Source organism: Choloepus didactylus, chromosome 2 (assembly GCF_015220235.1).
Source record: "Choloepus didactylus isolate mChoDid1 chromosome 2, mChoDid1.pri, whole genome shotgun sequence".
NCBI classification, from domain to species: Eukaryota; Metazoa; Chordata; class Mammalia; order Pilosa; family Megalonychidae; genus Choloepus; species Choloepus didactylus.
The window spans coordinates 18,583,185-18,600,476 of NC_051308.1; the positions used below are offsets into that span (position 1 = coordinate 18,583,185).

A 17,292-nucleotide genomic window follows, 5' to 3' on the forward strand; every position below is an offset into this window, starting at 1 on the left:
TGACCTAGATTTTCTTTGAAGGGGATAAATTGAACACAGGTTTGCATCAGAAGAGATTTGTAAGCATTGTAGTGTTCATTTTTAGCATAAATTTGGGAAGATTATATGTTGCCTAAGACTGCACTATAAGTGTCAAAATAAATATTTCTTAAACATTATATATGCATACACATACACGCTTTCTTGCAGTAAAGCATATGAAATAATACGAATGTGCAAACACAGAATCAAAACAAATTGTGAAAAAAGGTAAAAGACTTTCATCCTCAATCAACCCGTATTTCTGAAATGAAAATAGCTTTCCTATGAGGGAAAAAAAATAAGACTCCCAAGCAATGCTGAAGTTTTTTGTGCTGTCTTTGGAGTGAGAAGTAATTACTTAACAGAAAACTTAAATTGAACAGCATATACAAACATCATATCGTTTTTCAAATTGAGGAGATGGTATCTAGTGATCTGTCAAAGCAAATTTGTATTCATGAATTATTAAAACAGCAGCCACCTCTTCTTAGACAATCCAAACAATCCTTTCTCTAAACAAAATCCTGTACTGTCAATCCTTCAAGAGGGTAGTGATGAAAAGGCTTTCCAAATCTTACAACATAAATGAAACAGTTGCCACTTTTACCTGTAAATTACACAACCCTGTTTTTCAGCATTCCACTAACTTGCAACACCAAAAAGTCACCATACATTTTTTAATAGGAAATACATCTTTTAAAACGCTGCCCCTGTTGTAAGTACAGTGATTTGGAGTATACGTTGGAGATGTTTCAAACCAAGACAAGAGGGTCATGTAAAAGACAAAATTTGATTTAATGGTATCTCAACATTCTCCCATGCTGCATGTTTATAATCTAATGTGATACACCTGTAGGGAATTTTAACCAAGAAGGAAAGTTAACCTATGAGCTTAACCAAAGCCTATGCAGTCCTCCTGCCTCAGTGTCCTGGATGCCAAAGAAAGGACTATGAAAGGGCGAGGAGCATCAGTTCTCTCCCCTCTGCTTTTGTAGTCTGTAGGAAGAATTTCTGTAAACAGGCTGTTGATCAAACAACTGCACCAAAAAGCCTCCCAGTAACAGGATTATATGCCTATCAATCTATGGACCAGTTTATGAATCTTTTACTACTGTTGCTACCAAAGCTAACAATTTCAACTTCCGTTTTAAAAACCTGGATCTAGTAATGCTGTCTTTATTTACTTACAGGACAAAATTTCACATAAACAGAAGGAAATTGCCAGAACAATTAGTCCATCATGGGTAGGACTTCAGATCAAGCATTTGAACATTGATTTAATGGCGTCCTGGTTTTTGATGCCATTTGTGATGGTTGGGTTCATGTGTCAACTTGGCTAGGTGACCCAGCTGTCTGGTCAAGCGGGCACTGGCCTGAGGATTGCTGTGAGGATATTTGAAGCTCGTTAATAAACCAACGGGCTGGTTTGTTGGATCATCAGTCAATTGACTGCTGCTGACTGATGACTCATCAAGGGGCGTGCTGCCACAATGAGAGAATGCAATTGGCTGGATTTGGTCCGGGTGATCAGCCGGTTTCTTGGATCATCAGTCAGTTGACTGCAGCTGACTGATGACTCATCAAGGGGCGTGCCTTCCACAATGAGAGAATGCAATTGGCTGGATTTGGTCCGGGTGATCAGTTGAAGGCTTATAAGCGGGACGATTAGAGAACCTTCACTTCTTCTTCGGCTGCTCAGTGAAGCATTTCCTGGGGAGCTCGTCGAAGTTGCCGGTTTGTTTCCTGAGCAGTTGGTCGAAGTTGCCGGTTCGTTTCCTGAGGAGTTGGTCGAAGTTGTCGGTTCGTTTCCCAAGGAGTTCATTGGACATCTTCCTTGGAGTTGACAGTTTGTTGATGGCTCTACAGAATTTGGACTCGTGCATACCCACGGTTGCGTTAGTCACTTTTACAGTTTGATAATCAGAGACATCTCTCATTGATTCTGTTTCCCAAGAGAACCCTAACTAATACACCATTCAAACAACATGAACAATTTTTAAACTGACTAAACAAAACTTGTCAGGCAAACCAAAAACGTGCTCGTAGGTAGAGGGATCCATGGTTTATTTTTGTGGCAAAAGTCTTATTCCACACAGTTGTAAGTGTGACATCAGAAATCAAAGTTCAGGGTTATAGCACAAACTATGTGTGGAGTTTTATATTTTAAAAAAGAAAATAAAAACAGTTCTGTTCCTTTACAAATGAGTCACTAAGGCGAACAAAGCAGCATCTTCAACAGTGCACTGTCTATACAGCAAGAACCCTCAAAAAGTAATAAAGGTACATACAGTGAATCTGTATACAAAAATTTTATTCAATTTTAAAAGAAAACAAGGACTTTATTCAAAGCGTTGACCCTATAACTAAGCACATATGTCCAGCTTTAAACTAAATTCCAATAGTAGCCAACTCCTATTTTTCAGCAGCTGGCAAGAGCACCCTTAATGAGCTCTACTGACATTTCTCTTTTGTTCATCGCATTTGGTATTCAAAAAAAAAAAACCAGTTGAGACTCCTTGATAAGCTTTATGTGCTCATTTACGTTTTACATCTGGCTTCTCTAATGGTATACAAAATCATTTTTGGTGTTCTTTCCAGACAGCTCCATTGTAACATACAGCAGTGTTTATCCTGGTAGCAAGCATCTGTAAACAGTCAACCAATACTCTGTGTTATGAAACCAATCTATTTGCAATGGGAACAACCCACAGGTTCTAACCTGGGAATACTAGGAAAGCAATCTGGTTGCATTAATCGCAGCACTGTGAAGATCTACCCTACACAAAGAATTGAAGTGAACAGCTACCCTAATACAACTTTTACTTTCCTTAAGCCTATTGGCCTGCCATTTAAGTAAGTGACAGCAGCTGTGGCTTCATCCTGAGCTTTGAAGGACACCATGGCTTTGCCTGTTGGCATACATTTTTCGTTGTATTTTTAAACATACTGAGCCTCTGGTTACGTGGTAGCCATAAAAGAAATCTAAAATCTCATCAGTACACACAGTGAATGGCATTTTCCTTACTTTAATGACTGTTAGTCCTGGTTTTCCAAAACTAGATCCAAAGCCAGGGGGATTCCCAGTGTGGATTGGGCCAGGGCCAGGAACATTTCCAAGACCAGGAGGCCACTTCCAAAGATAGCAGGCATTTCCAAACTACCAGGGCCATTCCCAAAATTCTGAGGGCCACCTCCAAATCCTGATGGCTCACTTAAATTATTTGGTCCACTTCCAAAACCTGGACATCCAGTCCTAGAACAGGCAAGCCACTGTTTCCAACTGACTGCATACGAGGTCTAGCATCACCAAGGGTCTTTCTTAATCCTGGAGGAGGGAGTGGTGGCCCAAAGGCATTAGACCCACCAAAATTACCAGGAAAGTTAAATGGAGGCTCATTGTTGGCCTCCTTTGATCCTGTAGTCAGGAGGGCATGCTCTTCACCTCCTGCACTGGGCCTTCCCACATTGCGCCCTCCTGCACTGGGCACTCTCAGAACTGGAGGATTACCTGGCACAGGTATCTTTAACCCCTTTTTTTCCTTGGATAGGGATTTTTCTCAATCTCTCCCATGTCTTCTAGTGTATCTATATGAACAAAAGCTTTTCTCCCATTAAGTTTTTTTTTGATTTTTTATTTAATATTCATTTTATTGTGATATATTCACATACCACGCAGTCATACAAAACAAATCGTACATTCGATTGTTCACAGTACCATTACATAGTTGTACATTCATCACCCAAATCAATCCCTGACAACTTCATTAGCACACACACAAAAATAACAAGAATAATAATTAAAGTGAAAAAGAGCAACTAAAGTAGAAAAGAACACTGGGCGCCCTTGTCTGTTTGTTTGTTTCCTTCCCCCACCTTTCCACTCATCCATCCACAAACTAGACAAAAGGGAGTGTGATCCCCATGGCCCCCCCAATCCCACTGTCCCCTCTCATGAGCCACATTTTTATACAATTGTCTTCAAGATTCATGGGTTCTGGGTTATAGTTTGATAGTTTCAGGTATCTCCCACCAGCTACCCCAATTCATTAGAACCTAAAAAAGGGTTGTCTATATTGTGCATAAAAGTGCCCACCAGAGTGACCTCTCGGCTCCTTTTGGAATCTCTCTGCCACTGAAGCTTATTTCATTTCCTTTCACATCCCCCTTTTGGTCAAGATGTTCTCCGTACCACAATGCCAGGTCTACATTCCTCCCCAGGAGTCATATTCCATGTTGCCAGGGAGATTCACTCCCCTGGGTGTCTGATCCCACGTAGGGGGGAGGGCAGTGATTTCACCTTTCAAGTTGGCTTAGCCAGAGAGAGAGGGCCACATCTGAGCAACAAAGAGGCATTCGGGAGGAGGCTCTTAGGCACAACCATAGGGAGGCCTAGCCTTTCCTTTGCAGCAACAGTCTTCCCAAGGGCAAATGCCGTAGTAGAGGGTTCAATCCATCAAACCACCAGTCCCCTATGTCTGTGGGCATGTTAGCAACCATCGAGGTGGGGCAGGCCAATACCCCTGCATTCTCCATAGGCTCCTCAAGGGGGCACTACATACATTTTTTCTTGTTTTTTTTTTTTTTTTTTCACTTTTTTTTTCCTTAATCAACTGTATGAAAAATAAAAAAATTTAAAAAAAATTTAAAAAAAAACATACAATAAAAGAACATTTCAAAGAGACCGTAATAAGGAAGTAAGAAAAAGACAACTAACCTAAGATAACTACTTTACTTCCAGCATGATCCTACTCTACCCCAAGAAAGTAACCTAATATAGCAACATTTCTGTGAACTTGTTCCTACTATACCCATCAGAAATTAACAGACCATAGTCATTCCTGGGCATTCCCAGAATGTTGAATTTACCCACGATAGCTTATCTGTTCTTGGATTATTGTTCCCCCTTCCTTAATTGCTCTCTATTGCTAGTTCCCCTACATTCTACATTATAAACCATTTGTTTTACATTTTTCAAAGTTCACATTAGTGGTAGAATATAATATTTCTCTTTTTGTGCCTGGCTTATTTCGCTCAGCATTATGTCTTCAAGGTTCATCCATGTTGTCATATGTTTCACGACATCATTTCTTCTTACTGCTGTGTAGTATTCCATCATGTGTATATACCACATTTTATTTATCCACTCATCTGTTGAAGGACATTTGGGTTGTTTCCATCTCTTGGCAATTGTGAATAATGCTGCTGTGAACATTGGCGTGCAGATATCTGTTCGTGTCACTGCTCTCCGATCTTCCAGGTATATACCGAGAAGTGCAATCGATGGATTGAATGGTAACTCTATATCTAGTTTTCTAAGGAACTGCCAGACTGACTTCCAGAGTGGCTGAACCATTATACAGTCCCACCAACAATGAATAAGAGTTCCAATTTCTCCACATCCCCTCCAGCATTTGTAGTTTCCTGTTTGTTTAATGGCAGCCATTCTAACCGGTGTTAGATGGTATCTCATTGTGGTCTTAATTTGCATCTCTCTAATAGCTAGTGAAGCTGAACATTTTTTCATGTGTTTCTTGGCCATTTGTATTTCCTCTTCAGAGAACTGTCTTTTCATACCTTTTCCCATTTTATAATTGGGCTGTCTGTACTATTGTCACTGAGTTGTAGGATTTCTTTATATATGCAAGATATCAGTCTTTTGTCAGATACATGGTTTCCAAAAATTTTTTCCCATTGAGTTCGCTGCCTCTTCACCTTTTTGAGAAATTCCTTTGAGGTGCAGAAACTTCTAAGCTTGAGGAGTTCCCATTTATCTATTTTTTCTTTTGTTGCTTGTGCTTTGGGTGTTAAGTCTAGGAAGTGGCCGCCTAATACAAGGTCTTGAAGATGTTTTCCTACATTATCTTCTAGGAGTTTTATGGTACTTTCTTTCATATTGAGATCTTTGGTCCATTTTCAGTTAATTTTTGTGTAGGGTGTGAGGTAGGGGTCCTCTTTCATTCTTTTGGATATGGATATCCAACTCTCCCAGCCCCATTTGTTGAAAAGACCATTATGACCCAGTTCAGTGACTTTGGGGGCCTTATCAAAGATCAGTCGGCCATAGATCTGGGGGTCTATCTCCGAATTCTCAATTCGATTCCATTGATCTATATGTCTATCTTTGTGCCAGTGCCATGCTGTTTTGACAACTGTGGCTTTATAATAAGCTTCAAAGTCAGGGAGTGTAAGTCTTCCCACTTTGTTTTTCTTTTTTAGAGTGTCTTTAGCAATTCGAGGCATCTTCCCTTTCCAAATAAATTTGATAACTAGCTTTTCCAAGTCTGCAAAGTAGGTTGTTGGAATTTTGATTGGGATTGCATTGAATCTGTAGATGAGTTTGGGTAGAATTGACATCTTAATGACATTTAGCCTTCCTATCCATGAACATGAAATATTTTTCGATCTTTTAAGGTCCCCTTCTATTTCTTTTAATAGAGTTATGTAATTTTCTTTGTATAGGTCTTTTACATCTTTGGTGAAGTTTATTCCTAGGTACTTGATTTTTTTAGTTGCTATTGAAAATGGTATCTTTTTCTTGAGTGTCTCTTCAGTTTGTTCATTTCTAGCATACAGAAACATTACTGAGTTATGTGCATTAATCTTGTATCCCGCTACTTTGCTAAATTTGTTTATTAGCTCTAGTAGGTGTATCGTCGATTTCTCGGGGTTTTCCAGATATAAGATCATATCATCTGCAAACAATGACAGTTTTACTTCTTCCTTTCCAATTTGGATGCCTTTATTTCTTTGTCTTGCCAGATTTCCCTGGGGTAGCACTTCCAGCACAATGTTGAATAACAGTGGTGATAGCGGGCATCCTTGTCTTGTTCCTGATCTTAGAGGGAAGGCTTTCAGTCTCTCATCATTGAGTACTATGCTGGCTGTGGGTTTTTCATATATGCTCTTTATCATAAGGAGGAAGTTTCCTTCAATTCTTACCTTTTGAAGTGTTTTTATCAAAAAGGGATGTTCGATTTTATAGAATGCTTTTTCAGCATCTATTGAGATGATCATTTGATTTTTCCCTTTTGATTTGTTAATGTGTTGTAAAACATTGACTGATTTTCTTATGTTGAACCATCCTTGCATGCCTGGAATGAACCCCACTTGGTCATGGTGTATGATATTTTTAATGTGTCTTTGGATTCGATTTGCAAGTATTTTGTTGAGGACTTTTGCATCTATATTCATTAGGGAGATTGGCCGGTAGTTTTCCTTTTTTGTAGCATCTATGCCTGGTTTTGGTATCAGATTGATGTTAGCTTCATAAAATGTGTTAGGTAGTGTTCCATTTTCTTCAGTGTTTCGAAAGAGTTTATGTAAGATTGGTGTCAATTCTTTTTAGTATGTTTGGTAGAATTCCCTTGTGAAGCCATCTGGCCCTGGGCATTTATTTGTGGGAAGCTTTTTGATGACTGATTAGATCTCTTTGCTTGTGATGGGTTGGTTGAGGTCTTCTATTTCTTCTCTGGTCAGTCTAGGTTGTTCATATGATTCCAGGAAATTGTCCGTTTCCTCTACATTATCCAGTTTGTTGGCATACAGTTGTTCATAATATCCTCTTATAATTTTTTTAATTTCCTCAGGATCTGCAGTAATGTCACCTTTCTCATTCATTATTTTGTTTTTATGGGTCTTCTCTCTTTTTTTATTTTGTCAGTCTAGCGAGGGGCTTGTCAATCTTGTTGATCTTCTCAAAGAACCAACTTTTGGTGTTCTTTATCCTCTCTGTTGTTTTTTGTTCTCTATGTCATTTATTTCTGCTTTAATCCTTGTTATTTCTTTTCTTCTACTTGGTTTAGGATTGGTTTGCTGTTCATTTTCTAGCTTCTTCAGTTGATCCATTAGTTCTTTGATTTTGGCTCTTTCTTCCTTTTTAATATATGCATTCAATGTTATAAATTTACCCCTCAGTACCGCTTTTGCTGCATCCCATAGGTTTTGGTATGTTGTGTTCTCATTTTCATTCTTCTCTATATATTTAGCAATTTCTCTTGCTATTTCTTCTTTAACCCACTGATTGTTCAGGAGTGTGTTGTTTAACCTCCAGGTATTTGTGAATTTTCTAAGTCTCTGATGGTTATTGACTTCTAATTGTATTCCATTGTGGTCAGAGAATGTGCTTTGAATAATTTCAATCTTTTTAAATTTATTGAGGCTTGTTTTATGTCCCAGCATATGAGCTATTCTGGAGAAAGTTCCATGAGGACTAGAGAAGAATGTGTATCCTGGTGATTTGGGATGTAATGTTCTATACATGTCTGTTAAATCTAATTCATTTATCAGATTGTTTAGGTTTTCAATTTCCTTATTGGTCTTCTGTCTGGTTGATCTATCTACAGGAGAGAGTGATGTGTTGAAGTCTCCCACAATTATTGTGGAAACATCAATTGCTTCCTTTAGTTTTGCCAGTGTTTCTCTCATGTATTTTGTGGCACCTTGATTGGGTGCATAGACTTTTATGATTGTTATTTCTTCTTGTTGGATTGCCCCTTTTATTAGTATGTAGTGACCTTCTTTGGCTCTCAAAACATCCCTGCATTTAAAGTCCATTTTATCTGAGATTAATATTGCTACACCTGCTTTCTTTTGGCTGTAGCTTGCATGAAATATTTTTTTCCATCCTTTCACTTTCAAATTTTTTGTGACCCTATGTCTAAGATGAGTCTCTTGTATGCAGCATTATTGATGGTTCATTTTTTTTTGATCCATTCTGCGAATCTATATCTTTTAATTGGGGAGTTTAATCCATTTACATTCAACGTTATAACCACAAAGGCATTTCTTGAATCAGCCATCTTATCCTTTGGTTTATGTTTGTTGTATATATTTTTCCCTCTCTCTATTAATATCCATTAATGTACTCATACCGAATCTCTTTAGTACTGAACCTTTCTCCATGTCTCTCTCTCCTTTCTTTGTTTCTCTGTCTGTAGGGCTCCCTTTAGTATCTCCAGTAGGGCAGGTCTCTTGTTAGCAAATTCTCTCAGCATTTGTTTGTCTGTGAAACATTTAAGCTCTCCCTCAAATTTGAAGGAGAGCTTTGCTGGATAAAGTATTCTTGGTTGAAAACTTTTCTCACTCAGAATTTTAAATATGTCGTGCCACTGCCTTTTTGCCTCCATGGTGGCTGCTGAGTAGTCACTACTTAGTCTTATGCTGTTTTCTTTGTATGTGGTGAATTGCTTTTCTCCTGCTGCTTTCAGAACTTGCTCCTTCTCTTCCGTATTTGACAGTGTGATCAGAATATGTCTCAGAGTGGGTTTATTTGGATTTATTCTATTTGGAGTTTGCTGGGCATTTATGATTTGTGTATTTATGGTGTTTAGAAGATTTGGGAAGCTTTCCGCAACAATTTCTTTGAATACACTTCCTAGACCTTTACCCTTTTCTTCCCCTTCTGGGACACCAATGAGTCTTATATTCAGACGTTTTATATTATCTATCATATCCCTGAGGTCCATTTCGATTTTTTCGATTTTTTTCCCCATTCTTTCTTTTGTGCTTTCATTTTCCATTCTGTCATCTTCCAGGTCACTGATTCGTTGTTCACCTTCCTCGAGTCTTGTACTATGAGTATCCAGAATCTTTTTAATTTGGTCAATAGTTTCTTTAATTTCCATAAGATCATCTATTTTTTTATTTAGTCTTGCGATGTCTTCTTTATGCTCTTCTAGGGTCTTCTTGATGTCCTTTATATCCTGTTCCATGCTCTTCTTGATGTCCTTTATATCCCGTGCCATGGTCTTGTCGTTCATCGTTAGTTCTTTGATTAGTTGCTCTAGGTGATGTGTCTCTTCTGATCTTTTGATTTGGGTGCTTGGGCTTGGGTTATCCATATCTTCTGTTTTTTTCTTATGCTTTAAAATTTTCTGTTGTTTTTGGCCTCTTGGCATTTGCTGAACTTGATAGGGTTCCTTTAGGATTTGTAGACCAATTGAAATCCTAATCTCTAATTTGTCAGATCCACAGCTTTGTGGAGTACACTTTCTCTGACTAACCAGCAGGTGGCATCCACGAGCCACCTGTTCCTCTCAAGCCAGTTCTCCCCTGCTTTGCCTCTGTGGTGAGTGGGGGAGTAAGTCTTGTGGGGTCCAATTGGTGTACCAAGCTTGCTTGTGTAGTTGATGTTGCCCCCCCGTATAAGGGGCGTGTGTCTGGGCGGTCAGGGAGGGGGGCGGTTCTAACAACCAAATCTCCCTGGTTTCCTGGAGTTTTAAAGCTGCTGCAATAGTCTAATCCTTCAGTTCAGTCCTGCCACAGTTTGTCTCTGCCACTGACCCACAAGTCCTTGGTATTGGCGTGTGGTCCCTGAGACTTACGAGTGGGTCCCTCTTCCAGGCCTTGCACCCCCGGGTCCTCTGTTGAGGGATGACTGTGCTATGTCACAGGTGAGTGCCATCCCCCCAGGGCGGTTCTGAGCTGCCAGTCTATGTAGGGAGGCTCCCAGTCTGCTGAAATGATGGCTGAATGGGGCTTTGTTAATTCACACTGCTCCACCTTCCCAACTCTGGGACAACCAGCTGAGGGTGCAGGAAAGGCTAATGTCCACGCCCAGTTTTGTGGTGTGTGCCTGTTATCTGAAGCACTTCCGTCACAGTCGGTTGTCTGGGGCAGCTCTGGGCTATGGGGCTGGCGACGGGCAGGAGTGTTTCCTGTCCACCAGGATGATGGCTGTGAGCAGATGCACCCCTTTTCTTGGGAAGTTGTGGTGTTTAGTGAAATTTCTCAGCCACTGGATTATTGCCTTTTGTCTCAGAGCTCTCTTAGTTCTGCTCTTGGCTTGACCTGCCCAAATTGCAAGTCTTTGAAGCTTTCAGTATTGGGCTTCTTAGAGTAATTGTTTTAGAAAAAGAAAAAAGGATTAAAAAAAAAAAAAAGGCCCTCCTCACAGATCTAATGGGTTATTGAAATGCTAAGAGAGAAAACAATTAGGGCTATTAAGGAAAGATCCAGGGGGCAGAGAGATCAGTTTTTCTTCGGGATTTGCAAATGAGCCTCAGGGCCTGAGCTCTGCCCTTCCCCTTTCTATGTTCACCAGAACTCCAAAAACCCTCTGCTTTTATTTTGGAGTTTGTCTTGCTGTTTTTTTCTTTGCCTGTCTCCTCTCTGCTGGGCTGGCTGCTCTCAGATTCTCTGGTGTCTGGTCTCAGTCTATCTATGGTTGGAGTTTGGATCAGTAGAATGAGTTTCCGATAAGGGCTGCTACTGCAGTTCTCCCTTCTCCTTCCCGGAGCTGACAGCCCCTCCTCCCATGGGACTGAGCCTGGTAGGGAGGGGCGCGGGTCCCCTGGCCGCATAAACTTACAGATTTCGCTGATCTCAGCAGTTCGACGTGTTCATGAGTGTTGTATGAAGTATGCCCAAAATCAAATTGCTCTGCGGTGTCCAGTCCACTCAGTTCCTGGCTTTCTACCTACTTTCCTGGAGGAGTAACTAAAACATACACCTCACTAGTCCACCATCTTGCCCCCTGCTGTCCCCATTAGGTTTTTTATGGTGTGAGCATGAAGACTTGTATTCATCTTCATTCTTAAACTGAACCAATGCCTTTCCTAGACCTTGCCCATTGTTATCAACAAGAACATGTACAGCATTTTCATCCACTGCAATTCCCTCTAGGAACTGCTGGTAATGCTGCATGGAATATTTGTTATGTGGGCACAGACTTTGGCAGAATTGACCTCCCCCTCCAGATTTAATGCCATTTCCCATTGGTCATAGTGGCAGTTCTGTAGTCTTTTTTGAATTGTGTCAGTCTCTTCCAGCATACCTTTCTTAGTAACTGAGTGAACTTGAATAAAGCGATTGCCCATGTATTGTTTATGATAGCATAAAGCAACCTTACAGTTAGCTTCATTCCTGAACTCTGCAAAGTCTTCACCAGTTTCTTTCCCATTGGGTCTATAAGCTATAAAAATACTGTCTTCCACAATGTCTAACTTAAAAAAAAAAAATCAATGGAATATTTGTTTTCTGCTTCAAATGGCAGCCCTTTCAAGTAAACACAAAAACCAGCCTCATGTGGTGATCTTGACCTTGACCTTTTCTGCCAACTGGGCAATTTTGACCTGGGAAGCATCTGAGGAAGTGGATGGGTTTTTCCAGAAGGTTCAATATTTTGCTTAAAAGTGATACGGCCTACAGCAGCTACCCATTGTCTCTCTGTGGCAAGGGTAACTTCCACCTAGTCTTGGATAATTAGCATTCTGATTCATTTCAAAGCTACAAGTGAAACTTGAGGGGAGAGAAATGTAACCAATCCATTCCCATTATTTTGACCTATATGTTCTTTCAGCAAATGCACTGCATCAACATAGATCTCATAAAAAAAGTCCCTGACACCATTTTCCATTGCCGAAAAGGGCATTGCATGCACACTGACATACAGATTCAGGGTTGATAGGAAGTAGGTTCACACTGCTTGGAGAGTTTATCAAGATAGGATTAAAAGGATTTGAAGGACCAGAGACATAGGGTTCAGCTTACTGTTCATATGCATTGGTGCTCCAGAGCCATTCATTCTGGCAGGTAGAGGCACATGGGTGGCGATTCAATGGCAGCATGTCCAACATGGTTGTCAGCAGGGTCATAGGTGGCATCGAAGGGCCTGGAGGGGTTGGGGGCACCAGACGCATGGGAGGCATTGTAGGTACTGGAGGAGGAACTGGTATTGGGGGAATGGAAGGCATTTGTGGCAAAGACAGCATCACTGGGATTGGAAGAATTGGTGGCAGTGGACGGTGTCCATTGGAGAGGCTGTGTCTGGAATAGGTGAGCTAAATGTTGGGGTCCCAAAAGAAGACCCCATATTTGGAGGGGCTGTTCCTATGCTGGCTGTGGAAGATGTCTGTGTGCTTTTGTTGCTTTCATGAACAGAAGTGGCAGCAGTAACTGCATTGGGTGAAGCATTATTAAAGTTAGGTATCGTTGTAGGCGAGTTTACCCTGCCACTCATTCCTGACTAGGTACTAGTTCTGATTTACTAGCATTTGCAGGTGGCCTAAGTTGGCAGTTTCAAAATGCCTACAACTTAATCCAGTCATATATTGCATTTTTGTTTTGCTACTCAACAATAGTGTTCCTTCGGCCCTTTAATTTTATCACCTGTGTGCATCATACAAAGCCTTGCTTCTTCATCAGTGTCAAAAGCAGTGAAAGCCTCACCCAGTTCACCCCCTGCAAAATGCACGCACCCAGCAGGGAGGGTCAGTCCAGAGAAGAACCAGCAAATGTCCATGATCCCTGTCAAAACTGGGAGACCTCGCAAACGGATGACTACAGCCATGCTGTGCTGAAACCATATGCACCTGATGACACAAGGGATGTATTTTCTTAACAAAAGTAGAGGCCAAGTCAATTGTGTGGGCAACCAATTAAAACCAACTTTTAGATGGGGAAAGCTGAGCGGTGTCTGAACCCAGACCTGAGTTGCCTTCCCCACCCCACGAGCACCTCCGTCCCACAGCCGACAGCCACAACCGAGGCTTCCCGGAGCCCAGCACAGCCGCCGCCTCCTTTGCCGTGTCACAGAAACCCACACACACATTTATTGTCCAAGGCACCAAATGTGATTAAAGTCTGCATGAATCAGGTCTACCAGGTGATTTCTAACATGTATTGAAGAATCATTTGTTCTGTGCTCCCTCGAGAGGCCCAGGACAAACCCTGCAGGCCTAATATTGGGTTGGAGTCCAGGGTAAAGATGGTTACCCAGAGACCAAAGAGCCAGAGGACAAATACCAGCGGGGTCCCTGAAGGCGGAAAAAGCCTAAATGGAGTACATGAGCTAGTCTCAAGGACAGAACGAGGAGTAAAAGCTAGAAAAGCCAGGAACCAAGTACAATCAGAAACACAGGAACAGGAAAGAAGTAGGAAGACCTCAGACAATTACCTTTAAGGGAGCTGGTGTATCTGGGGCTTGTTTTTATCTCATTTCCAACCATTTTATACAAGTATACAGCAGGGCCAGGTTTAAGCATTTGCTGCCTCTGTGTCACCTGGCTAAAGGCAGTAGGAAGATTCTAGGGGTGAAAGCCACAGTGATGGAAGAATAAGTTCTCTAGATGAGGCTGGCCAGGAGAGAAGGAAGTCCTAGTTTCTCTAGGTTGGAAGGTGCTGGCCCGATCCCAAAGTCAGTGACAAATTATATTTGAGCTGAATTTTGAAGGAGAAGTAGGGATCGAGTGGTAAAGGACATTGCAGACAGAGGAAATAGTACAAGAAAAGGCAGAATAAGTATTTAAAAAGCATGGATAGTCAATGTTACAACTATAATAATATTCTTTCATCAGTTGTAACAAATGTATCACACTAAGTAAAGGTATTAATAATAAGAATGGGAATATATGAGAACTCTGTGTTTTCTACATTGATTTTTTATAAACGTACAACTGCTGTAATAACTTTTTAAAGGCAGGTTATATTCTGGAAATGCTAATAGCTCTGTGGTGCTGTAATGTGTGGTCTTTGGAGGAATTTTGAGCATCTGAAGAATGAGGATTGCACCTCATCCTTTGATTCTATCACAAAATCTAGGACACCTCAGTAGACTCCTAATTTAAGGTATGGATTCTACAGCAGTGCTTAAGGTGAAAATTGGATATAAGCAGTTACTCTTGGAAAAGATCTCTGAAATTGCCCATAAAATACACTAAATAGATATTCTGCCTTTCAGTGAATTCAATACAACAGGTTTTCCTCTAGCACTGGAAGGAATCTATGTTTCTGCAGTTAAACACAGGGTGAAGTGGTAGGTTGGCATTTATGTTCATCAAAAGACACCATTAAGAAAGAAAAAAGGCAAGCCACAGAGTGAAAGAAGATATTTAAGACACCTATGACCTAAAAAGGGCTTATATTTAAAATATATAATGAACCACTACAAATAAATAAGAAAAAGGCAGACCATTTATTTTTAAATATCCTAAACATAAGCAGGTTACAAAAACTGTATATCCAAATGGCCAATAAACTTGAGAAGGTGCTGACTCATTGGTCATCAGGGAAATACAAATTGAAAACACAATGAGATCATACCTCCACCAGAATGGTTACAATTTAAAGTAAAATAGCAATAGGCTCAAAAAATAAAAAGTCAAATACCTACAAGTAAATTTAACAGAAGAGATACAAGATTTCTCATTGAAAACTTGTTACAAAACATTGCTGAAAGAAATTAGAGAAGACCTAAATAAGTAAAAAGATAAGATATGTTATACTTATGGCTTGGGAGTCTATTTCAATAATAAGATGTCAGTTCCCCAAAACTGATCCATAAAGTCAATGAGATATCAATCAAAATCCTTAAGAACTACTTTATTTATTTTAGATAGTGACAAACAGATTCTAAATTTTATATGAAAATGCAAAAAAAAAAAAAAATAGACTAGCCAAAACAGTCTTGAAGAACAAATTTAGATGACTACACTACCAGATTCCAAAAATTATGAAGGTACCATAATTAAGACAGTGTTGTACTGGTGTTGAGGTAGACAAATAGATTAATGGAAAAGAATACAGAGTTCGTAACTACACCAACACTTAGGGTCATTTGATTCTTGACAAAGGTATCAATGTCATGTAATGTGGGCAAGATAGCTTTTTCAGTAAATAATGCTGAAACAACTGGATGTTTATACAAGATTAAAAATGATACATGACCTATACTTTTTACATAAAAATTAATTCTAGATGAATCATGAGCCTAAATATAAACAATGAAACTATAAAACTTCTATAAGAAAATGTAGAAAATACCCTGTTTGTTTCCTTGATTGCTCAGGCAAATAACATGCAATGGATTGGCTTAAACGAAGGGAATTTATTAGCTCACAGTTTTTTGTATTTTTTTTTTGTTTAGTTTGTGTTTTTGTCTCTTTTTTTATTGTGGAATATAAGATATTTACATAGAAGTGAAAACTTAGCAAGTGCAATTTAACAAGTTGTTAGAGAACAATTTTCAAAGAATATTATGGGTTACAGTACCACAGTTTCAGTTATTTCCTTATTGTGAAATATAACATATGCAAAAAGGTGATAACTTTCAAAGTATGATTTAACAAGCAGTTATATAGGAAATTTCAAAGAAGTTTATGGATTACAGTGCCATAGTTTCAGTTATTTCTGTATTGTGAAATATATACAAAAAGATGATAACTTTTAGATTATAATTTAACAAGTAGCTAAATAGCAAATTTCAAAGAATGTTATGAGTTACAGTTCCACCATTCCAGTTTCTTTCCTTCTAGCTATTCTAATACCCTAGCAACCACGAAAAAGAAAACTATATCGAGATCCAGTATTCATAATCCTTTGTTAAATTCTGTATTGTCTGTTGCTTCCCCTTCCTCTAGCTTAATCCCTTTCCTGATCTTCAGGGATGTCAAGCCAGTGACCACCCTAACTTGTTCATGTTGAAAAGGGGTGTCGACATTATAGGAAAAGGGGATGCAACTGGTTGATGTTCTTGAAGAGGCTGTTGCCTCTGGGTTTGGGGACTTAGCTGGTATGGGTAGCTCATGTTTTTGAGGCTAGAAGTCCAAATCAAAGTGTGATTAAGGTGATGCTTTCTTCCCAAAGACTGTGCGGCTCTGGGGCTGGCTGCCAGTGATCCCTAGTGCTTGTCTGCTCTGTTGTAGAGCAGTTCACATGGCAGCCCCTCCTGGCCTCTCCCTTCTCTTTCAGGTTCTGTTGACCTTCATCTTCTTGCTTCCTATGGCTTTCTCTCTATCTCTCTGAATTTCATTCTGCTTATAGAGGACACCAGTAATAGGATTAAGACCCATTGTGAATCAGTTGCGCATGACCTTAAGTGAAGAAACCTCATCAAAAGGTCCAACTTACAATTGGTTCAGACCCACAGGCATGCATTACATTCAAGAACATGTTTTTTGGGGGTTCATCGCTCCAAATCACCACATTTCCTTATTAACTTGGGGCACTATTCTTAGGACACAAAAAACACTAACCACAAAAGGAGAACATGAGAAATTGGTGCTGTGCCAGTTTGGATGTAGTATGTCCTCCAAAACACCATTATCTTTGATGTAATCTTGCATGGGAAGACATATCAGTGTTGATTAGATTGTAATTCTTGGAGTGTTTCTGTGGAGATGTGCCCCACCCAACTGTGGGTGATGAATCTAATTGGATAATTTCCATGGAGGTGTTACCCCACCCATTTATGGTGGGTCTAAATTAAATCACTGGAGCTATATAAATGAGCTGACAAACAGAGGGAACCCAGTGCAGCTGAGAGTGACATTTTGA

At 39.9% G+C, this 17,292-nt stretch overlaps 1 protein-coding gene and 1 pseudogene across 1 annotated transcript in view; one reads left to right on the top strand and one right to left on the bottom strand.

Annotated features, from left to right (window-relative positions):
• SLC35F3 (solute carrier family 35 member F3) overlaps positions 1-17,292 on the top strand; it is a 463,234-nt gene that overhangs the window by 218,875 nt on the left and 227,067 nt on the right.
• LOC119522658 lies at positions 2,824-13,309 on the bottom strand (annotated as a pseudogene).